The sequence below is a fragment of the Marmota flaviventris genome, chromosome 13 (assembly GCF_047511675.1).
Source record: "Marmota flaviventris isolate mMarFla1 chromosome 13, mMarFla1.hap1, whole genome shotgun sequence".
NCBI lineage: Eukaryota > Metazoa > Chordata > Mammalia > Rodentia > Sciuridae > Marmota > Marmota flaviventris.
In genome coordinates, this window is record NC_092510.1 from 3,292,830 (window position 1) to 3,317,649 (window position 24,820).

The following is a 24,820-nucleotide window of genomic DNA, read 5'->3' on the forward strand; positions in this document are numbered from 1 at the left end:
GGACCAAAAATGTTCTTCAATGAGTGAATGATTAAGCAAATTTTGGTGTGTCCATATAATGGAATCTACTCAACCATTAAAAATGAAAGAAGTGGAGTGACATTTTGGAAAATGGTGGAAGAAGAAGTTTCCAGAATCTATTTATTGAAACAAGTGGGCTGCCCGAGGGAGTGTCTGAGCCCCCATTACCCCAGCCAGTGTGTGTGTCACCAAAGATGCCCTTTCCTGCAGTATGTTTCAAGCCCCTGTCTAGGAAGCTGGCAGGATCCTCTGGCCCAGAGAGGAAACGGGCAAACCTAAAGTTAAGTTGAAGATTTGCACAGCCCTGGTGAGGTTCCCTGAAACATCTAATTTTACTTCCCTTTAAAAGTCTCCTGGAGATCCAGGCTGGGGGCCTGGGCCTGGCATCCCAGCAGCTCGGGAGGCTGAGGCAGGAGGATCTCTAGTTCAAAGCCAGCCTCAACAACTCCGCAAGACCCTGTCGCAAAATACAAAAGTAAAAAGGACTGGGGATGGGGCTCAGTGGTTAAGCACCCCTGGGTTCCATCTCTGGTACCAAAAAGAAAGAGAGAGGGAGAGAGAGAAAGAAAAGAAACATAAAGGGAGGAAGGGAGGGAGGGAGGGAGGGAGGGGAAAGCAATCTCCTGGGAGTCTCCTAAGAGCTCTGACCTGTACCCCTCCCACTCACTGTCTCCCTCTCAGTCTGTTCTTAGTCTTCATCAACAGGAGAGTAAGGTCACCCCAGGTCCCCTATGCCAGGAGGCCATTGCTCAGGGCCACTACTCCACAACCCCCACACACACACCTAAGATCAACTACCTGGCGCAGGAAAATATGGCCCCTCCTGGAGGTGCAGGGGCTGCCCAGGACCAGGCTGGACAGCTCCTGTCCTGGTCCAGCCTCTCCCCACACCCCCTGTCCTTCCACCTCCTTCTGCTGAAGGATTCCCTCAGTGAGTTCCTTGTCCTCAGGGCCGCTTCTCAGAGCCCCCCCCCAACACGTGTACATTAGCCTTCATATTCACACTCTTGAGCAAGGCCCAGTGACCTCAGAGCAGAAAGGGCCATTGCTCCCTGCCTCTCCTTTCTTCCTACCTCCTGCTTCCAGAAGAACCATCTTAGCCCAAGGACACTCCAACCCTGGTCCATATTCCCTCATCCATGCAGGGGTGATGGACAGGCAGCTCTGACCAGCTGTTCTCAGCCTTGCCAGGCCTCCCCAGGACACAAGATCATTCTAAGCATGTGACACGTGTGACCACATCCGATGCCCCCCATAACCCTTGAGGTGGTACTAACACTGTCCCCTGGCAGATGACGGTAACTGGGGAGCAGAGAGGCAGAAGACAGGAATTCAGGCTGCAGAGCCCAAGGCCCAGGCCAGACCCTGGCCTGGTGGTACCTGGGGGCTGGAGCTCGGGTCATGACAAGGTCCGCCAGGACAGGTCAGCCACAGTGACATCTCCACCTGCTCGCTGCTGTCCACGGTCACTCCCTGGGCCAGCAAAACCCAGGATTTAGCTGTTGCCCTGATTGTGACCTCAGAGGCTTCTATGGGCCCTTCCTGGCCAGAGCCATGGAGTGCACGCTCCCTCCATGGGGTGACAGTGAGGACCATGGTCAACGTCCGCCCCAATGGCCTCTCCTAACCAGAGCGCAGTGGCCTGGCATCTTCTTGAGGTCCCCCCTGGGGCTGGGCCTCCCTTCTGGCTGAGCCTCCCAAGGGAGGCTTGTGGCCAGGGGTCCAGCCTTGGGGAAACCATAGCAACCCTCCTGTTGTCCTTCCTGGACTGTCTGACGCATGCCCCACCGTGGTCATGCTCAGAATTGGGGATGGGGCTGCCTGGAGACCTCTGGCAGCCCATGTGGCCAGGAAGGATAGCCCCAAGTCAGTTTGGGGAGCAGCGAGTGGCCAGTGGTAGAGATGATCCAGGATGGATACTCATGAGGTCAGAGGGCTGCCCCGGACTCCCACCCCTGGGAAGCTGAAGGAGTCAAGGTGCTAGGCCCGTGCCCCTCACGTAGGCAACTAGTATGGCCACCATGGAATGGCTTTGAGGGACTTCTGGGTTCTGCCCACCCAAACTTTCTGAGGCCACATAGTCCAGCACCCACCCAAAGCCCTCCTGTCCCCTGCACTGGCCTTTCAGAGCTTCCATGTCCCTCCCCAAATCTGGAGGTGATGATGGCATGTCATCCACAGAGGGGCAGAATTAAGCAAGGCCTCTGCAGCACTGTGTCCCATCCTGCCCTTCTCTAGAGAATACCCCTTGCCTTCCAGCCATGGCTAAAATGGCCCCGTCCTGACACCCTGCACCATGGAACCGAGAACCCACAAGAGGTGTCCCCAACATAAGAAACCCAAGAGCAAGACCCAAGACAGATTCACCAACAACTTTCCATACAGGTACCCAAAGCCCAGACCCCTAAGTCCCCTGTGCCCCCAGCCCCGCCACCAGGGCATTCCGGAGCGTTCAAGGGGCAGATTCCCCCGTGCCCAGGCCCTAGGAGCCCTGCTGTGGGGACAGTCTCAAGCTGCCTTGTTGCCTACTGTCCCCCACCTTATCCTAGCCCAGACTGAGGGGCCTCCAGAGAGGTGCCCAGGTCAAGCATGCAGAAGGGTGCCTGGCAGGTAGAAAGTTCCAGAAGGGCGAGCGCGCCTTCGGGGGGCCACCTCCACAAGAGGACATGTGTTGCAGGTTCTTGTGGATGACAGAGCCCACCACCGAGTCCCTGAAAGTCTGGGACAGCAGGAACACCTCCCCCAGGGACTTGTTGCCCGTGCAGAAAAAGCTGGTGGCCACAAGGTCCATCCCTGTCCCAGGGTGAGTCCCGCCCTGGCAGCCCTCCAGTGACCACAGGCCAGCCCAGGACGCAGTATAGGAAAGAACCACCCCAGACACACACCAAAAGTAACAGGGCTCACTTGCCGGCGACAGTGCATCATGATCCCGATGGTCTGGGACAAAGGCCTGCACCCCAGCTTCCTGGTGCCCCAGCCCCACCCGGTGCCCCGGCCTCTCCCACACAGCATGCACCTCGGCCTCTGCCCCTAAGCCCCACTGTCCCCTTCTCATGGAGCCGCAGGACCATCAGGTCCCCAAGTCCTGCCACAGACACTGAATGGAACCCCCCTTAGGTGAAATGTGATCTATCTAGTGCCTGGTGGCTACATGTGGGAGAGGGTCCCCACCTTGTCCCCCATTTCTGGCCTCCTGCCTGAGCCTCCCCCTGGGAGCCATGAAGGCCGGCCTTCAGAGAAGGGCAGGGAGCGAAAATGGTGGGGCATCAGGGAGCTTGGGGAAGGAGGGGCTGGGGGATTTCACATGCTGATGCCCCATGAGGGAATAATGTAAGGTCCCTCCTAGAGAGAGGGACAGGCCACTTTCCATCCCTAAGAGACAGGCAGCGGGTGGGTACCCCTGGGTGGAAGTGCCATCCAACATGTCCCCACATATATCTACTGAAGAGGGTGCCCTAGAAGGGGTCTGGTGAAGAGAGGTGTCCCTGCCCATCACCTCATGCATGGGTAGCACTTGAGAACCCCCGGCCATGTGGGCACAGGAGGCCACAGGGACCTGCCAAGTCTGGGCTTGGGTGTTGGGTGTTGGTGGCCACAGGAGGTGAGCCTGTGGTGCACTCTGGCCTTCCTGGGCAGCCAGCAGGTCATCAGGCTCGGTGGGAGAGATGAGGACAGGTCGTAGCCGCTCTGGTTAAAACCACCCGAGGGAGCCCCCTCTTCCACCCCTGGACCCCACTGGCTGTGTTCCTGGGGTGAGGTGTGGATGTGGCTGGCTCCCTAGGCTCAGGGCTCCACAGCACACCGCATCAGCCAGCATCTACCCATCGCCACCACAGCCACCCCAGTGCCACCTTTGGGAACTCAAGTTATTGAGCCTCCACTTCCCCAAGCAAGCCGGACACACGCCATTCCCTCTGCACAGCGACACTAATGACCCCTGGCTCAGGGAAGCAAATCAGCCATCGAGGGGCTTCTCCTGATGCCCCCAGGTCTGTGGTGACCTTCCTCTCAGCCACCTTCTCCTCTGCATGCTCTGGGCAGAAGCTGCAGAGTCTGTCGTGAGGGGAATGCCCTGATGGACACGGGAGACCAGGACCTCTCTGCCTCCCCAAGAACCACATCTACCACACGTGTACATAGTAATAAAGTTTGTACATTGAAATCCCACTTCTGCGTGGACTGGTCACTGTCTCAGAGTCTCTCTTTTCTGGTGTGTAGAAGTGGGGTCATTATGTATCAGCTTGCAGGACTGGTATGAGGCTCAGGAAGAAAGCACATGTCTCCGGAGGCTGAGGCAGGAGGACCCAAAGTTGGAGGCCAACCTCAGCAACTTAAGTGAGGCCCTAAGCAACTTCATGAAACCCTATATATGAAAAGGGCTGGGGATGGGGCTCAGTGGTTAAGCACCCCTGGGTTCAATCCCCCGGACCAGAAAAAAGAGAAATAAAGCAAATGTCACTAAGGACTTGATCCAAATACACATGGAAGTCAAGATGATAGGACACGCTAGTCACTCCAGTACTGTCAGAAATAGTGAAAGACCTCAAACCAACCAAACACTACTAGTAGGAAACTACTGATATTTACACCTACTCAGACATACTGTGTAGACTTTAAAAGTGAAGAACCAACTCTGTATATTGATTTGGAATGATCTACAAGACAGATTAAGAGGGGTTTTGCCAGGCTCAGTGGCCCACGCTTGTCATCCCAGTGACTCAGGAGGTTGAGGCAGGAGGATCGTGAGTTCAAAGTCAGCCTCAGCCAAAGGGAGGCCCTAAGCAACTCAGTGAGACCCTGTCTCTCAATAAAATGCAAAACAGGGCTGGGGATGGGGGTCCATGGTCAAGTGTCCCTGAGTTCAATCCCTGGTTCCCAAAAAATAAAAAATGCCACGTGACCTTTAGTTCCTGTTGTCTGTCACTTGAGGAAAGGGGGACTGTCTTAATAGTTACCAGCAAAGGGGGTGTCAAATGAAAGGCCACCCGAGCACCTCCTGTGTCACCCAGTTCTGAACACAAGACTCTCTTGGGTCATCCACTGACCACACTGAGGACCCTGCCTTGAGAGGGCAGTGGCCAGATGACCTAGACCCACCCAGAAAGGATCAAGAACTGAGGACAGCCAAAGAGGACACCAGGAAGAATCTTCCAGAACCCCCCGGTTCCCTGTAGTCCTCAAGGGCCCGACAAACACATACCCAATCATACACATGCACACACACACACACACACACACACACACACACACACACAGTGGTTCTAAGGACAGGGCTTGGCTGAGCTGGTTTGGTGTTGAATCTTTAGCCTGGTCATAGTGAAAGATGAGACTGTCTCCAAATTGTCACTGGACGGACCCTCATACCTGCACTTAGCACTCCTGCTGCCCCAGGGCACCCCCTCTGCACAACTGGGGACCGCTGCAGATTAAGTCAGGTTCTGCGACCACTGTACTCCAAACCCTCATGGCCATCTGGATTTCCTAGGCCACTCAGCAGCAAGGGAAACTCGGGGATTTCCCAAGATCTGACAGCCCCAGGTCCCTTCAGCAAAGGCACCAGAGAGGCAGAAAAACTCCATCCAATCAAAAAGTAACAAAACACTTTTATTTCTAAAACAGAACTCCTCCACCCCCAGCCCCACCAATGTCCTATGTAATCTGCCACCAAGGTGTGCCCAGGGCTCCTCTGGCACCCAGAAAGACAAGATGTAGCATCTGGAAAGACTGAGATCAAAGGGGAACTCGGGGTGGGGCCAGCCACAAGGGACCCATCTGCGACCCGCGGAGTGGAAGGCAGCTCACTCTGGATCCTGAGACTGGCCCAATGGAGATCTTCTCCCGTTGGCCAGGTCTGTCCTTGCCCAGGTGGGTGAGGTGGGCAAGGGCACTAGTTGGGGCCACAAGAGCCACAAGGTAGCATTCTGCTCTATGGCCCCATGAGCAGGATTGGGTCAGATTTGACCCTCAAATTGGCCACTTGCAGCCTAAAAACGAAAAAATGGATTATAAACTCTTGGCCACCCAAGCGGCTTGGGAAGGTACCTGTCACCTGGAGCAGGTAGAAGAAACAGGCAGAGGCAGGGTGACAGGTCTACAGCCACTTGAGCCAGGCAGTACCCCAATCTGGCCACAGGGGACCTGCACCCAGATGGGTGGCTGGCTCAGTAAATGTGTTTGCAGTGGTTCTCAAAGGGGGAGTCTTTCTTGGGCCCATCGCAGACCCCCACGCAGCCGCCACGTCCCAGGCCCTGCCGGGAAAGCACTGCCCTTCTTGCGGCCACCACAGGGACCCTAGCACAGCCACAGGTAGGAGGGGGCCCAGTAGTTGAAGAGCAGGAAGTCCATCTTGTACAGATCGAAGAGGCGCCGCTGGTAGAAGGGGCTGATGTCCTGGAAGAGGCGCGCAGCCAGATCACGCGCAGGCAACGCCTGCAGCGCGGGGAAGCGCAGGTCCGGGGTGCCCACCAGGCCCAGCACAAAAGCCAGGTCCTCGGCCAGCGTCTGGAACTTGCCCATGATGTCATAGTGCAGGCGACACGGGTGGCAGAGCACGTGGGCACGCTCCCAATGCTCTTTGAAGGGCTCGTCGCGCCGCGTGCGCGGGTCCAGCACGTAGGTCAGGAACTCAGCAAAGCGCACGTTGGGCAGCGGGTCAGCGCCTCAGGCTGGGCGCAGGGACGCAGGCGTCGCACGATGCTCATGCCATAGCGGCGCTGGAAGGTGGCGCTGTAGGGTCGCGAGAGCTTGTTGCGGTAGGCGGACGCCAGGCACTCGAAGGGCTCACGCATGAACAGCACAGAGGCGTGCAGGCGCTGGTTGACCTCCGCGGGGCTAAATTCGGCCAGTGAGCGCAGGCTGCCCGGCGCGTGCGCCTCATGCTCGGGGATGGCGCGCGCGTCGCCAAGGGCGCAGCCGTTCAGTACCAGCAGCACTCGCTTCCAGTTGGTGCAGGCCACCTTGGGCACATAGCAGTAGAGCAGCCCGTGTGCATCGTCCACCAACACGTGCCGCAGGTCCTCTGGCTGCAGCAGCCGCTGCCGGAGCATGTGACAGCTGCAGGCTCGGCGGAGCAGGTCGGCATGCTGCCGGTGCACCTCCGCCAGGGCCGAGAGCGGGCCCTGCGGGTGACAGGGACACGCATCAGAGCTGCTGGCCCCAGTGAGCTCCTGGGCCCTGGGGCTACCAGATGAGGCGCGCCCAGGGACTCGCGAACCTGGACTAGACCCCGGGCCTGGCACCGATCGCGGCCACCAATCCCAGCAGGAGAATCAGACCTGGACTTGGAGTGGGCCCAATGGGACCTAACCCTGCTGAGGCTCTGCGAAGGACGGGACCAATCGCGTGCACTGGAGACACCCTCAAGTATCAGGAGAGGCGCTCAGAATGGACAGGACAAGAGAAGAATGATGTCCAAGTGGCCTTGCTGTGCCAGGTGCGGTGGCGCACGCCTGTCATCCCAGCGCCCTGGAGGCTGAGGCGGGAGGATCACGAGTTCAAGGCCAGCCTCAGCAACTTAGCGAGGCCCTAAGAAACTGAGCAAGACCCTGTCTCTAAATTAAAAATATTTAAAAGGGGCTGGGGACATGGCTCAGTGGTTGAGTGTCCCTGCGTTCAATCCCCGATGCCAAAACATTTTCTTAAATAAAAATTAAAGTTTAAAAAGGGCTGGGGATGGGGCTCAGTGGTTAAGCACCCCTGGGTTCAATCCCTGGTGCAAAAAATAAAAATAAATAAATAAATAAACAAAACAAAGGATATTTTCAACTTACAATGGGCTTTTCCGGCTGTAACTCCATCCTAAATCAATAAGCAGCGCACAGGGAGATGGTGGGGGTGTGCGCACGGTGCGCACTGGGAGCTGAGTATGGGCAACGGCCTTACAAGCATGCGCAGTGGATCCCATGGTCCTCTGCTGGAGGCCAAGAAGAGGGTGGGGCTCCTAAAATTATGGGGCTGGAGGGATGAGGGATTGCAGGAAGGGTGGGTGGAGACCCCAGGGGTCTCAGTGTATCCCCAAGACCTGCCCTTGTCACTCACTGGACAAAGCCTGAGCTAAGGAGCATGACCCCCATGCCCCGGATCCAGTCCTGTTTGCCAGCAGGTACACGCAGGCACTCTGGGTCCCCATAGCTGGGGATGCAGCCGTGGGATTGGCTCTGTCCACCTACCTGTTCCAGGTCACAGAGTAACTGCAGGGGACTCTTCTTCTCCCCTCTAAGCCAAATGGAGCCCAGGGACATGTTTTCAAATGCTGTGGGGACACAGAGAAGAGGTGTCAGTGCTGTATGGGGTGAGCAAGCCGTGGACTCGGGGGTCTGGACACATCTGGGACTTGGGAACATAATCTCGTTCCTACGTTTCTTGGTCTCCCTAACACTATAGAATAATTTGGTGCCAGGGATTGAACCCAGGGGCACTTAACTACTGAGCCACGTCCCCAGCCCTTTTTATTTATTTGGGAGGCTGAGGCAGCCTCAGCAACTTATCGAGACCCTGTCTCAAAACACATTTTTCAGGCTCCCTCAACACCCCAGACTATGCCATGTGTCCCTGGAACAAAAGCCAGACTCCCCTGTGACCAGGGCACTGGGAGGAGGCAGAGACCTGCCTGAGACCCTTGGGGGTCATGGATGGTTCTAGAACTTGGATTTCTATCACCAGACTGGGACTCAGGAACCTCTGGGGGACCTGTGGTTGCCTTCCCAGAACAACACACTCACCAGGAGAGGGCAGCCATGTTGTCTGGTCCCTCAGAGTCAGAGAGGCCCCAGGTAGCCACGGCTGCTGGCCAGGTACAGCAGCTGTCCCCTGGGCTGAGCTTGTAGGGGGGAACCTCACCACCTAGAGAGAAGGTGGGTTCTTATTGTCATTTTGCAGATGAGAGTTGCCCCTCTAGCCTGAGGTCACTTAGTGAAGGGGTGTGTCCAGGGCCACAGCTGGGAGCGGGCAGCTCTGGAGAGCAGCCCGTCTATTCCAGGGCCCTGCAATTTGGACCAGATGCCCCGCCCTTGCCCAGGGCCTGTTATTTCCTGGGCAGATCACAGCCTGCAGCAGTCCCCAAGGGCCAGCAGGCAGTGGGGACAAGTGGTCAGGCATCAGAGAAAAGTCCAAAATAGCTGTGGCCACTGATTACAGGGCAGGTCCAGCCCTACCCACACCCACGCCCACCCAGCACCCAGACCACAGGACCCAGATGGGCAGGCTGGCCACAGACAGGGATAGAAAGGGCAGAGGATCTAAAGAGGGGTGTCCTAAAGCTCCCCCGGAGACCCTCCAGCAGGGCCACACCAGGGGACCCACTCCCATTACCTGGACAGCCTGGGCCAGTGTCCTCAGCTCCAAGTCCCTCCTAGGGCGACAGGCCTGGACCTGAGCTAAGGCCTGGGTGACTCATGGCAGCCACCAGGAGCCATGCTGGGGAGAGAAGGGCGTTTTTGCTTTGAAAATGGAGAAACAGGAGGCGGGGGAGGGGCTGGAGGAGGGAGCAGGGATGTCAAAGAGACCAGGAGAGGCCACCATGGGTAGGGGACAAGTTATCTGGAGACTCCCCATGCTGTGGGCAAAGGTCACACCACCCAGTTTCCAGTTAATAAGTTGTGGCTAGTGGAAGTGTTGCAAGACGCTGCGAGCAGACAGCCACCCCACAGCCTGGCTGACCAGCAGCACCTACACTGCAGGGCTCCCAAACGGAGTCTCCAAGACCCTGTTCTGCTCAGGCTCAGGATGCCCATTGTCCCCAGCACCTGAGGTCCCTGGGCCCCTTCCCTCACCCTCTCCAGGAAGGAAGATGTGGAAGGACATCTCCGTGAACACAGGGCCTTAACCACAGAGCCACATCCCCAGCCATAGTTTGTGTTTTATTTAGAGACAGGGTCTCACTGAGTTGCTGAGGCTGGCCTCCAACTCCCAATCCTCCTGCCTCAGTCTCCCTAGTCACAGGAATTACAGTTGTGTGCCACAGCAAGTGTCATCTCTGTCTTCCTTATCCCACACAAGCCAGTCTCCCAGTTGGTGGGAGGAGGGATGTCAGAAGGGTCAGAACTCAGAAGGTGACGTGGTGACTTGGGAGGCTGGGGCAGGGGAATCACAGGTTGGAAGCCAGCCTCAGCAAGTTGATGAGATCTGTCTCAAAGTAAAAAATAAAAACAGCTGGGCAGGGTGATGCATTCCTGTCATCCAGTGGCTTGGGAGGTTGAGGCAGAAGGATCTTGAGTTCAAAGCCAGCCTCAGCCACTTAGGAAGGCCCTGTCTCCCTATATATAGGTGATTCCAGCTCCTTCCTGGGCCCAGAGAGGCCCCAGCTGCATCCAGTCATGGAGGGAGTCACAGAGGGGCTGGGGGAGTGGGCAGAGGCCCAGTGGGCACCCCAGGGTTCCCCCTGGCTTTGCACACCTGGACCCTGGACCAGCCCTGGCCTCCGTCCCAGAGAGGTGAGGCAGGGCCAGAGCAGGCAGGTCCTCATGCCAAAGCTGCAGGAGCTCAGTGCTATCCCCAAGGGCACCCGGGTGCGGGCTGACTGTGCCTTTGCTGTGGGCTGTGACAGACACCTACACCTTCCTAGACACAGCCTCACTCAACAGGGCTTGTTGAGTGGCCTTTAGGCTACCAGCCTGGGCCCTCTGTCCCTCTGTGGGTAAATGTTCCCTGGGCCTCATTCTTTGGGTCACCCTGATCCCAGAGTCCTGCTGTCTCTCCCTCCTTGAGATACACAGCTGTCTGGAGGGTCCAAGGGTTTCATAGAGCCAACAGTGGGGATGTGGGAGGCCAGAAGAGACCCCCAGACATCCCCCCACACACACACACACAGGGAAATGACAGTCACCAAGATCAGGCCACTGAGTAACCCCCAGCTCCAGACGGACTACATAGCTACACTGTGGTCCACTCTGACCTCAGTTTCCTCCTCTATGAAATGGGCGGCTGGGAGATTTTCAAGGAGGACGTCTGAGCACTCCAAGTAGACATGCTGTCCTGTTCCTGGCCAGGGAGTGGCTGGGGCCTGCACAGTGGGGACTGGCCGCCCAGTTCTCCCAGCCAGACCAGACCTGAGGGGGGTCCAGAGGAGCACCAAGTATTCCTAGGGTGTGGACTGCAGGGGACTCCAGGGGGCAGGGCCAAAGATACAAATGGACAGCTGAAGACTGAAGAGAGTCCAGTGTCCCCTCACTGTGATGGTCCTGCTCCCATTTGGAACTGCATTTGGAACTGCATTCCAGGGTGGCCAAATGCTCTCCACCTCCTCCTGCCTTCGGAGCCACTGAAGGGACAGTAGGTGGCCCCGCGATCTCCAGGGGACAGGCCGCTGTGGGGTTGGGGGTTGGGACCCCGAGCTCGGAGGGGCAGCGGGAGCTGGGCTGTCACCCGGGCCGTCACTCACCAGGGTGCAGGGTGCACAGCAGTAGCAGCGGCGCAGCGCCCAGACCCGCGGCCACCAATGTGCACCGCCTCCAGGAGCAGCGCCTGCCCATGCTGCACCGCTCAGGGGCGACAGGCCTACACAGCGCGGGGACATTGGCGCCGGGCTCCAGGACCCGCCCGGCCCATCCGGGTGGTGCATTCCAAGGAGCCTGGGGACTGAGGAGGCGGGCGATGGCAGGTGGGGACACAAGTCTTCGGACTCTGCCCCCATGGAGTAGGTCAGCAGCTCGCCCAGGTTAGAGGCTGGGCGGGTGGGAACTCGTTGCCAGAAAAGTCCCTGCCCTGGGGTGTCACAAGAAGCCTTCACCAGTGGTGAAGTAGGAGGAGCAGGTCCCTCCTAGCTACTGTCCCTTGGCATTTGGTTTCCTTACAACAGCGCCCAGGGATGGTCTGGGGTGAGCCCAGGAGCCTAAGGGAGTGGCCCCTGAACCTGAGTCCTACAGGAGCCCCATCCCCAGGATCAGGCACAAGAGTGTCCCTTATTCCCCCATGGACCGTCCTGTCTCCTACCTTCCTGACCAGATGCAACATCCTGCCTGAGTTCTGGCTCTGGCAGATCTTGCCCATCCTCTGGAAGGGGAAGGGACCCCCTGGGACATGCCCCTCTATCCTGCTGTGCCTCATCTGTGTCACTCAATAGTTCAGGCACCAGGAAGATCTCAGAAATTGCCTGGAAAGATAAAGAAAGGCAGGAGCCGGGCCAGTGGCCCACACCTGTAGTCCCAGTGGCTTGGGAGGTTGAGGCAGGAACATCGCAAGTTGGAGGCCAGCCTCAGGCACTTAGCGAGGCCCTAAGCAACACAGGGAGACCCTATCTCTAAATAAAATATAAAACAGGTCTGGGGATGGGGCTCAGTGGCTGAAGGCCCCTGGGTTCAATCCCTGGGACCCAAAATAAAGAATAGGAAGAAGATGGAGTAAATAATAGTTGTGGTGGCTTGAAGATGTGGCCTCAACTGGTGATCATGGTTCTCAAGTGACAGGAAACCCAACTCACAGACAGAACCAGACACTCCTTATCATGTACTCTTCCAGCCTTGGTGACCTCCCGGTCACCCCCAGATTGGTCCAGGACCCAGAGCTTCCAAGCCATCAATGTCCCCTGCCACCCAACTTATCACCAAACCCCCATTCATTAGTTTCTGCACCTGCCCTCCCAGGTACCAGGTCCAGCCCCTGGAGTCCTGCTGCGTGTCCTGGCTCCAGGCTGCCAACTGGTGGCCACAGTGGAGAACAACATCTCAGCCTCTCTGTGTTCAGAGATGGTCCTGGAGATGGGGAGACCCACTAGAAGATTCTGGGGGGAGGAAGGTTAAGAGGCCTCGCGAGAGGCCCAGAGTCTCGGGAACTTCCCTGAGAAGTTCCTTTCCGCATCTGCTGTCCCCCAACAGACACTGTCCCTCTTTCATTCCTTCCACAGGTAGCAACCCCCTGTATGCACAGGCACCAGTGGAAAGAACGAGACGGTCACAGTGTCTGCTCTCATTGACTTTATGTTATATATGAGGACATAGAAAATAGGGACAGATGAATATGAATGGTGATATGAAGAAAATAAAGTGTATTAGATATGGGCAGCTTAGCCGGGCACGGTGGTGCATACCAGCAATCCCAGCAGCTTGGGAGGCTGAGGCTGGAGGGTCATGAGTTGGAGGCCAGCCTCAGCAATTTAGCAAGGCCCTAAGCAATTCAGTGAGACCCTGTCTCTTAATAAAATATAAAAAGGCTGTGGACGGGGTTCAGCGAGTTAAGCACCCTGGGTTCAATCCCTGGGACCAAAAAAAAAAAAAAAAAAAGATCAAGCCCTGGAAGGTGAGAGCCAGTGACCTTATTGTTGTTCTCTTCACAGGGTGTTTGGACACTTCCTGTCCCTGCAACCTGAGCAGTTAATTACCACCCACTTAATACATAGGGACAGGGCCAAAGGCCACATGCCTGGTCAGGAGCTGAGCTGGAGTCACACCCAGGTGTCCCTTCCCAGGACCATTGGGACTCAACATGGATTGTGACAGTGGTGTCACACCCCCATAAAATTGCCAAAGCAACCCCCACTTGGAGTCCGACCAGCTTCCCAGAGTCATGTTCCACAAAGCATCACCCTCCAGGCGAACCCACTGGAAAGGACCAGGGGACCCCCTGTCCCCAGTAGGAAGCTGGCCCCTCCCCCCGTCACCACCCAGGCAGGCCGCCTATCAATCAGGGACCAGAGGACTTGCCCCTGTGACCTGCAGGTGGCTCCTTCCTCTAGCCCTGGGTCCAATGAGGGGCTGGAGGAGGTGGCCCTGAGGCTACAGGTCCCAACACTGCTGGCCTCTGACTGCCCAGTCTCCTCCTGGCCTCTCCACAGCACTGGCTTGACTCTCAGCCAGACATGTCCAGCCTCCAGGCACTGTGCTCGGGCCTGCCCCTGCGACCCCTGCCAGAGAACCGGGGATGCTGGCCTGGGGTGCCCCACGCCCCTGTCAAGACCCCTGGCCTCAGCCCTGCAGAAGAGCAGGTAAGAATTCAGCTGGAGCCTGAGGGGGCCTGGTGTCCCCTAGGTGCCCTCGGATGTCCCCATGGAGACCCTCTACTCCTGCCCCCTACTCAGTCCCTCACCCAGCGGCTGGGCCCTCTCAGGGGAGTGGGGGACAGGCCATGTGGGCCAGGAATCACCATCACCCTTTGCAGATGACGAACTTGAAGCTCAATGTCACTGGGCCAGCAAGTGGTGGCACACAGGCCACCTGTAGTGGGAGGACAAACGGCCTGAGTGTGAAATGGCCCAGAGCCAGCAATGGGCCTGTGTACCTTGCCCTGCCCCAAATACTGGCCTTCGGAGCCTGCTGCAGGTGCGCATGCACACAGAAGCTGCCACTAGCATCCTACCCGGCGGCACAAAGGGGCTGGGGACAGTGGTGTGGCCCTATATAGAGTTTTCCACCTACTTATTTACAACTTTTTCTGTTTTTTTTTTTTTTTTTTTTTTTTTTTTGTAGTACTAGGGATTGAACCCAGGGACTCTTAACCACTGAGCTCTGTCCCCAACCTTTTTTTTTTTTTTTTTGAGACAGGGTCTCACTAAGTTGCTTAGGGCCTCTGTAAATTGCTGAGGCTGGCCTCCAATCTGCCATCCTCCAGCCCCAGCCTCCCCCACACTCGGCTCCTTTTTCCTGACACAAAGGCTTCAGAAATAGGGATAGGGAGGTGGAAAATACAAATTAGCACAAAGATGAAAAGAGGAACCCTACCATTTTCCAGACAAAGCCCCCTTGGGTAGCTGCCCATTAAGCTTTCCCCTGAACCCCACCCAAAGTCAGGGTTGTGCTTGGAGGGTGGCTGAGGGTCGCTGTGGTCTGGTTGGGGCTGGGAGGAGCTGGGAAGAGGCAGGGAAAGGGATGGGAGGGAGGATCCTGGGGAGCTGGGGGCCTTGGGCGGGGCTGATGCCTCAGGGGGCGGGGCTGATGCCGCAGGGGGGCTGGCACCACAGGGGCCGGGTTGATGCTGCTGGGGAGGGGCTTTTACTCCAGGGGTGGGGCTGGCATCACAGGGACGTGTCTCCACTTGGCTCCACCCATCTGGCTCAGCTCCCAGGTGTCCAGCGGGTAGTTGATCTTTTTTACCCTTGGGTCCCCTACCTGCTGGGAGCCGGTGTCTGGACCTTCAGCCACTGAGGCCGGGAGGGACCTGATAGTGGTGGCTGCGTGATGGTGATCAGCCTCTGCAGTGACTTATGATGGCAGAAAGACACCCAGGAGCCGGGAGGCTGAGCCCCCTGGCTTTGCTCCTGTGTGTCACTGTTGGTTTGAAGGACATGAAACCCTGGGAATGGAGTCCACTTGTGGGGCTGTGAGTTGGATGGGGGCCACAGCTAGGTGTGGGGTGAGCAGCCTTCAGCTGGTCCCCAAATGCTGTGACTCTCATCACCACCTCCTTTACACGTTGACTTGGGCTTATTTTTTAATGTGTTTCATTGGTTTTCAACAATTTTAAAAGGTTATTTTATAAGCAAAGCAAATGGCATATCATAAAAGTTTCTTCTTAAGCTTCCCAAGCTGCTGTGACTGGGGTTATTATTATTTTTTTAACTCTCCTTCCACACACAATCAGTACAGCTGAGATGCCCAGGATGTCTCTATGTCCTTAAAAAGAAAATAAAATCAGGGAGATCTGCCACCCCAGCAACTTGGGAGGCTGAAGCAGGAGGATCGCGAGTTCAAAGCCAGCCTCAGCAACAGCAAGGCCCTGAGCAATTCAGCAAGACCCTGTCTCTAAATAAAATGCAAAATAGGGCTGGGGAGGGGACTCAGTGGTTAGCACCCCTGAGTTTAATCCCCAATATCCCCGACCCCAAAAAAACATATTTGATACAAATTAACATTATGGAATTAGAAGCTGGTCTTTCTTGTCCAGGGCTTTAGTGAAATGTCAAGTCCAGCCCAGGAATGAAGCCCACGTGGCCTTTAGAATGGGATTTGGACCTCATGGCCACCTAGTGCCAGGTTGGGAAATCAATTTAAGGAAGTAAACTTTTTTGTTAGAAAGTGAAATTAAAGAAACCAGAGGCGGGTGTAATCTGAGGGGCTGGGGCAGGAGGACCACAGGTTCAATGCCAGTCTCAGCCATTTAGTGAGGCCCTAAGCAACTCAGCTAGACCCTGTCTCTAAATAAAATGCAAAACAGGGCTGGAGACGGGGCTCAGGGGTTCAGCGCCTCTGGGTTCAATCTCCGGTACCCCCCAAAAAATCCTCACATTCAGAGGTGTGGGGATTAAAAAAAGGGGGGGGGGAAGATTACTGCTCTGGGACCTGAAGAGAAGATGGGGAGGAGGAGGGTAAGTGCAAAGGCCCTTGGGCAGGCCTGGAACCTGGCAGGCAGAAGGGAAAAGAGTGATTGGAGAGCATGGGGCTTTGGGCTCTTTCCCTAGTCGGGCAAGATGGCCTCTCTGGGGCTTTCCTTTCCCTTGACCCCTTTGTCCTGGCTTCAGGCTCTGCCCTGGCATTGGGGATTTCCTCCCAGTGCCTGGCCTGAGGCTGCCCAATGGAGAGGGAGCTAGCTGCTGTGCCACTCACACAGCAGGCACTGGGTGGAGGACACCTGCCCTCCCCTTCAGTCTGCAGCCTCACTCCCTACCTCCCAGTCACCAGCCTCCAGCTAAGAGTCCTGAGGCCAAGAGATGGTCTGTGATGAGCCAGAGCAGGAGGAGCTTGTTCTGTCTGCATGACGGGAGAGGGGCTGCAATCAGGGAGGCCTCCCTGGAGGAGGTGAATGTGCCTATGAGCCAAGGGTGAGGCTCTGGAGGTCCCAGAGTGGGTCAGTGGGAAGGAGCGAAGCCATTCCAGGTGGGAAGGGAAGAAGGCCCGTCACCCCAGCTGCCTCTCCCTGTCCCCTGCTCAGCTGGCCCTGAGGAATGCCCTACGCTACTTCCCACCCGACATCCAGAAGCTGCTGGCCCCGGAGTTCACCCAGGAGCTCCGGCTGGCTGTAAGGGCACATCTACATGTACTGCTTCTGCACCACCATTCAGATAAGGTGCGTGCTGATGGGCACAGACCATCCTTCCTGTTTGATTTGGGAGAAACAGGGCCGGGCATGTTGGCTGTATCATCCCAGCAGCTGGGGAGGCTGAGGCAGGAGGATCACCAGTTGGAGGCCAGCCTCGACCAATTAGCAAGGCCCTGAGTAATTCAGCAAGACCCGGTCTCACTGGGGATGGGGCTCAGGGGCCGAGGGCCCTGGGTGGGTTCCATCCAAAGACTGTGGGCTGGTGGATGCTGCAGGTCAGCAGGAAGGGGAGCCAGTCCTGCCCACCCCGGTGACTGAACCTTTCTTGCAGGGCCTACCTGCTCCAGCAGTACCCCAGTTGGACAAAAGCGGCCACCACCATCATCCACATGATCATGAACTACCTGGACCCCGCTGTGGCTCAGGGAGGGGCTGGGGACACCGTGGCCTGGTGCCAGGGACACACCGTGACCTTGTGTGCTTGGAATTTAAGTATGGATTCAGCAGATGCTGCCATACAAATGCAGGGGTCCCTGAACCCCCTGCCAGCTGTAACTCGATGACCTCAAGAGTCACACAAAGGATGCCTGTAATTTGGAGTGGTTTCGGGTTTCTTAAGAGGCTGGCCTCCAACTTGCAATCCTCCTGCCTTGGCCTCCCAAGTAGCTGGGATTTTACATGCATGCACCAATGTGCCCTGCTCAGTTTTCTGACAGCCACATAAAAAATACAAAGGAACAGATTTTGTGCTATATTTATCCTAATATATCCCAAGCCCTGACCCCAGTCACACAAGCCAACGTTCTTACAGATGTGGGTGTCCCAGGGCCTCACCCCATTTCCCTGCCTCTTTGAGCCAGGCCAAAGAATGAGGGTCCTTCTTCTCCCTGTCCAAAGCCCCACGGGTCCTTCTCAGGCCTCTCTCACACAATGCCTTCTGTTCTTTAGTATCCCCAGGAGCTGGTCACCTTTGGAGGAAATGGACAAGTGTTCAGCAACTGGGCTAAGGTACTGTGGCCATGTGGCCTCATCCCCACCCCAACCTAGAAAGAGTTTAGACCCCCATGGCCCTGATCCCTAATGCCCAAGACTCCAATTCAGGACAGTATCTGGGGACTTTTCAGCTCTAAGAATGGGCAGGAGCCGGGCACAGTGGTGCACACCAGTCATCCCAGGGGCTTGGGAGGCTGAGGCAGGAGGATCCATGTTGGAAGCCAGCCTCAGCAAAAGCGAGGCCGTGAGCAACTCAAGGAGGCCCTGTCTCTCAATAAAATACAAAATAGGACTGGGGATTGGGCTTGGTGGTTAAGCACCCCTGAATTCAATCCCGGTACCCAAAATAAAGAACGGGTGGCAGAAGCATTTTGGAGGCCCCAGGAGTCCCTGGAGTATAATAGAAACCTGGAGGTCAGGGCCACTGGGATGTGGCTTGGGGACCCAGCATGGGGTAGGTACCCACAAACACTCACACTCTTATTCTTCTCCCAGTTCTGGCTGACCATGTCCTACTTGTCGAAGATGACAGAGGATCAAACGCTGGTCATGTACAGCGGACACCCTCTGGGCCTCTTCCCCAGCAGCCCTGGCGCCCCGAGGCTGGTTATCATTAATGGCATGGTGGGTTTCAGAAGAGGGGTCCTGGAGGCAGAGAAGAGAGCCCAGTGCCCCGGACGCCATGCGGGCACCATTTCTGAGAGCTCTCTGCTGTGCCCCCAGCCCGTGGGTCCCCAGCATCTGCCCCCTCTCTCTGTTCCAGGTCATCCCCAACTATTCCTTCAGGACAGAGTATGAGAAGCTCTTTGCCCTGGGGGTCACCATGTAAGTTTCAGTTTATTCCTGTGGCATTTTCCCCCATGAGCCAGCCTTCCTCTAAAAATCATTTTTCCCAGCAGTGTAGGAGGCTGAGGCAGGAGGATCAAGAGTTGGAGGCCAGCCTCAGCCAAAGCAAGGCCCTGAGCAACTCAGCGAGACCCTGTCTCTCAATAAAGTACAAAACAAGGCTGGGGACGGGGCTCAGGGGTTCAGCACCCCTGGGTTCAATCCCTAGTACCAAAAAAAAAAGAAAAAAAAATCTGTGATAACCCCATACAGACTTGTCCCTTGTCATCATCCCTTAAATGGAACAATATATCAACTATGCCCCCAGCACTACTGGGTGCTGTGTCACCTGCAGATTGTTCAAAGGTATCCAGGAGGATTGTGTGTGGACTTTTGGAAAATACACCATTTTATATAAGGAAGCTTTGGGTGTCTTTGGGGACCCTGCACTGGTGGCCTAGGGACACTAGGGAATGACCCTGATGAGAGGACAGACCTCTACCTGGTGACAGGTACAGGATGTCACTGTGGCCCCAGGAGAGTTTTGCTTCCTCCTGTGCCTGTCCAGGGCATGATCGTGAATAATTGCCATGGAAACCTCTCTCCTGTCCTCTGTCCTTCCCCAGTCAACTGTGGCTCCTGGCTCATCTCAGGTGTCCCCTGTGTGAGCGTCTCGTTAGGTAGGGGGACCACTGCAGGCTGCCCCTGCACCTCGACCTTCTGCCCTTGGCAGGACGTCAGGGACTCTGTACCTTCCAGGAATACCTGGGTCTCCAGTGTCCTTCCATCACCTGTCCCAGGACATCATGATCCACTTACCCTCTCACCTCCTGGTGTGGGTCATAAATAATGCCACATGACCATCCTGCCCCGGTACATCTTTGTGGCTCGGGGAATGTCACTCTAGGATAATCGCTGTAGCAAATGAACTGAGTGGCTTAGGCTGGCCTCCCACTTGCGATCCTCCTGCCTCAGCCTCCCGAGTTGCTGGGATAACAGGCATGAGCCACCAGCACATTTTTGTTATTAAAGGAGAATGTGTGGCTACCCCTGGGGACAGTCCCACGTTCACTTGAAGCCTCCAAAAGCAGGGAAGTTGTGCCTGTCACCTGGCTCAGCGCCCTGCCCACCCCCCCCGCCCCCGCTTCTCTGTGGTCAGGTACGGGCAGATGACAGCTGGCAGCTACTGCTACATTGGCAAATAAAAGGGTCTGGGAATAAATGATTAACAAGGATAAGGGAGTTTAGCCATGTAGCCAAATATAAGATTCATATACATAAATCAGTTTCATTTCAATGTAGCACCAAGAAACTTACAAATGTTTCTATCCTTTAGGTACCAATCAAAAGTACACATGTAAATGGAAATAAATCTTACAAAAGTCATAAAGACTCATGTGCAGAAATTTGTAAAATTTTCTAGAAAGACTAATAAAAGACCCCGATAAATGAAGAAGCACCTCATGTTTAGGAATTGGAAGATTTAATAGCATAATGTAATGTTTCCTAAATTTTTGTAATGACTAAACTCCATTCCAACAAAAACTCAACATGGTCTTTCTTGCACAATTGATTCCCCCCAACCCAGTCCTGGGAATTGAACCCAGGGGATTAGAGGTATGTACCACCATATTCAGTAGAATTTGGCCATTTGCCACTAGAATTAAAATGGAGGAATAAAAGATCAAAATATTCAAGACAATTTTTATTATTATTATTTTTATTATTATGATTATTATTTTGGTACTGGACATTAAACCCAGAGGCCCTTGACCACTGATCCCCATCCCAAGCCCTATTTTGCATTTTATTTAGAGACAGGGTTTCACTGAGTTGCTTAGCACCTTACTTTGGCTGAGGATGGCCTCCAATTTGCAATCCTCCTGCCTCAGCCTCCAGAGCCCCTGACTGTACAGGCATGCCCCAACGGACCCTGGGGTCATTAGCAAAATTTTAATAAAAGATTCATAGCATTATAAGAAGCCAAAGGGCTTTTTTAAGAGAATAGTTGAGTACAACAAGGGGAAAAAAAAACATGATGGGATAAATTCTCATTTTTCTTGGGCTTTTTCTCTTCTTACAAATTAAGACCTGTTGGTCAAACTTATTTCATAAAATATAAACTCCAACTCGTAATTCACCTTTTATCAAGCTCTGATAAAATGGGATCAACCTTGACTTGATCAAACACATCTGTGAGAAACTTACTGCTGGCATCCGGCTTAATGGTAAAATATTTTAAATATTCCCATTGAAGCCAAGGAGGCTGCTGTCCAATCATTTATTCCTTGTTTAACAATTAAAATGGGTAGTGCTTTCTCCCTGTTCCAATTAACCCCGCTATGCCTTTTGTTTGATTCATCAGATTTTCTTTGATCCACACTTTCCTCGATCTGTTTCGACTTTTACATTCTATTTCATTTCATTTAGCGGTTCCCAATGAGCACTGGTACTTAAGTTTAAAAATATCTCCAAGTCCAGGCTGGATGCAGTGGCCCACGCCTGTCATCCCAGCAGCTCAGTAGGCCGAGGCAGGAGGATCGCAAGTTGGAGGCCAGCCTCAGCCACTTAGCAAGGCCCTGAGCAACTCAGCGAGACCCTGTCTCTAAATAAAATATAAAAAGGGCTGGTGAAGGGGCTCAGGGGTTAAGCACCCCTGGGTTCAATCCCCACAATCAAAAAGAAAGTCTCAGACTCTAGAGTTTGATTACCATTTCCTATCCAACACCTGCATCCCCTCTGGGAATTAGATAAGAACTCAAATAACTATTAGTCCCTTTGAACCCAACCCCATTCCTCAAATGTCAATGTATTTAGAAATTTAATTCCCAGGTATTCAACTTTCTTCCATGATCATATTTATGTAAACTTAATCACTCTAATTTCCTTACATGTTGGATTTTTTTTTTTTTTGAGTACTATGGATTGAACCCGGGATGCTCTATCTCTGAACTACACCCCCAACCCATTTTGCTTTTTAACTATTTTTTTTGGTAGAGGATTGAATCCAGAGCCACTCAACCCCTGAGCCAGTCCCCAGCCCTGTTTTGTATTTTATTTAGAGACAGGGTCTCACAGAGTTACTCAGGGCCTCGCTAAATTGCCGAGGCTGACCTCCAACATGCCAGTCATACTAGTCACTGTGATTACATGTGTGTGCTACTTTACCCAGCAACAACCCCATTTTCTCCCCCAAGTATCTGTTGTCGATTTCTTATGTAAGTCTCCTTGATCAGTTCAGGGATATAACACCATTTCATTTTTCTCTCAGGGTATTGATCATACTCTTATAAAATTTTGTAGTGCTGGGTGCAATGGCTACACCTGTGATCCCAGAGACTCTGGAGGCTGAGGGCAGGAGGATTGCAAGTTGGAGGCCAGCCTCCTTGAGGCACTCAGCAACTCAGCAAGACCCTGTGTCTAAAAGGGCTAGGGATAGGGCTCAGTGGTTAAGTGTCCCCGGGTTCAATCCCTGGTTCCCCAAAATTAATAAATAAAATAAAAATCTCTTCCTGAATATTCTATTAGTCTTATTTTTTTGGATGTTACTTATGTGTCCTCTTTTCCAAAAATGTGTGGTAGTCAAGGAAAATATAGAGAGGAGACCAAGGAAGATTGCTGATTTACTTTAATAAGCATCAAGAAATTCCATTCAGGTGTGTCTTTGGTTAAACAGAGAAAGCAGAGGGCCAGGGACTCTATTGGGATCCTGGGAGGAGCCCAGGACTTAGAGGCCCAGTAGGCACTTTTGTAGAGCAGAGAGTGCGGGGCAGAAACAGGATGGCGATTTGGGGCCTGAGGGGGAAAATTCCTTAGCAAAAGTCCAGATGGGAGAAAAAGAGATGAGCAGGCCAGGCGAGGTGGCCCCTGCTTGTCATCTCAGGGTCTCGGGAGGCTGAGGCAGAAGGATCGCAAGTTGGAGGCCAGCCTCAGCAACTCAGTGAGGCCCTAAGCAACTCAGCAAGACCCTGTTTCTAAATAAAATAGAAAAAGGGCTGAGGATGGGGCTCAGGGGTGAAGCAGCCCTGGATTCAATCCCCAGCATTAAAAATAATCAGGAACTCAGAGCCTCGTGTATGAGGAGAACAGAGGGACCCCAGATACAAGGGTCCCCGAGCCGGTCTGGGTGAGGTGGAGACCTGAGCCGGCCAAGGGGCTCAACACTACGTAGGGGTAACTAACCAACTCCTGTTGCCCCAGTAGAGGCTCAGGCCTGGAGACCAGGGGTAGCGCCTGGAGTCTCCTCCAGAGCCGGACTTCGGGGTCCCCGAGGCCAAGCAGGACTGCCTCATTCGCTGTAGAGGCTGCATTCACAGGGACGGTTGGGGCCTGCGTGGCCTCTGACCCCACGGGGTGGTCCGTCCCCCCAGAGCTGTTCAGCTCTCTAGGGCGCCCCAATTCCTCAGACTGTGCCGGTTCCCACTGGAAGGCTTCCTCCACCTGGCTGATGCCTCTCCCTCCTCTCCGTCCTCTCTGGCTTCTTTGGCCACCATGGCCTCTTGGTCCTCTTCGGCCTCTTGGGGCAGTGTGAGGAGGCTCTGGGGGAGCCAGGGCCTCCTGTTTCATGGGCATCACATAGGCAATGGGTTTGGAGGGTAGGGTTGGGTCCGTGGGACCTCTGTCTTGTGCAGGATCTTCATGACACTCACTAGAGCAGCTGGGACTCCCTGGATGTCCACCTGGAGTTAGTGAGAGAGAAGCAAAGAGTTAGAAGAAAGGCAGGGGCTAGCTGGACATGATGGTGCACACACGTCATCCCAGCGGCTCAGGAGCCTGAGGCAGGAGGATCGCAAGGTGGAGGACAGCCTCAGCAAAAGAGAGGCGCTCAGCAACTCAGGGAGACCCTGTCTGTAAATAAGATACAAAATAGGGCTGGGGTTGGGGCTCAGGGGTTGAGTGCCCCTGGGTTCAATCCAGTACACCCCACACACAAAAACGTAAGTCAAGGGCTTTCCCAGAAAGCCTCTAGGGGAAGGAGAATAGGAAGAAGGCTAGGGTGGACCAGGAGAGCCCTTGCCAAGGGTCAGAAGGAGTACCATCTGCACTAGGTCCCTGAGGAGCCCTGTCTGCCCTGATCCCATTTTCAATTCAGAATTTTGCATAAATTACTATTTCATTTAGTTATTTATCTGTTTTGTTTTATTTGGTCCCAGGGATTGAACCTAGGGGTGCTCAACCCCTGAGCCCGGTCCCCAGACCTTTTTCTATTTTATTTAGAGACAGGGTCTCATTAAGTTGCTTAGGGCATGTGTAAGTTTCTGAGGCTGACCTCCAACTTGTGATCCTCCTGCCTCAGCCTCCCTAGTTGCTGGGATGACAGGCATATGCCATTGTGTATGCCACTGGCCTGGCAGAACTAGATATTCTGAATTCATGGAGAAACCCTGAATTGATGAGACTCAGAAATGCAAAGAGCACTTAAAATTCAATAAGAAAGACAATACAATAGGAGAAAAGTGAAGAACAATCACAGACCACATACAACAGGAGAAAAATGGACGGTCACATATGCAAATAAGTTGCTCTGAGACCATTCAAATTAAAGATCAGGACATGGTTATGCTTCCACCAACCTGGCAAAGATGTAAAGATGGAGGACAATCTGTATGGAGGGAAATGTTCCAGAAGACAGTTTGGTCATAGCTACTGAATTTTCATACTTTCTAGAAAAGTACCAAGCAAGGGTAGTTGGTTTATAACAGATCAACAAATAGTGTGCATGACAGTAAATCCAGCAGTTCTGGAGGCTGAGGCAGGAGGATCACAAGGTGGAGGCTAGCCTCAGCAACTCAGCAAGGCCCTAAGCAGCTCAAAAGGAAGAATTTGAGAGTGAAGCAGATTGGGAGCACAGGGAAGGGAGGGGACATGTGTGGGTGGCAGCCAAGGTCTGGCTCCTTCTGCAAAATTCCATGGAAGTGTTCCACTAACTTGTATGGAATCTTATCAGTGGTGGAGTCTGGACTCAGGACCATCGGCAGGTTGCTCTCTGGGAACCTTCTGCAGAAGACATCCCAAGGAACTGACTAACATCTGGGCTTCCAAATTGTCAGCCCAAACACAGAAATTTTGTGGAAGCCAG

The 24,820-nt window shown here is 54.3% G+C and overlaps 1 pseudogene; it reads right to left on the reverse strand.

The window, feature by feature from the left end:
• Positions 1-6,312: 6,312 nt before the first annotated feature.
• LOC114083863 (carbohydrate sulfotransferase 13-like) lies at positions 6,313-11,489 on the reverse strand (annotated as a pseudogene).
• Positions 11,490-24,820: the final 13,331 nt, after the last annotated feature.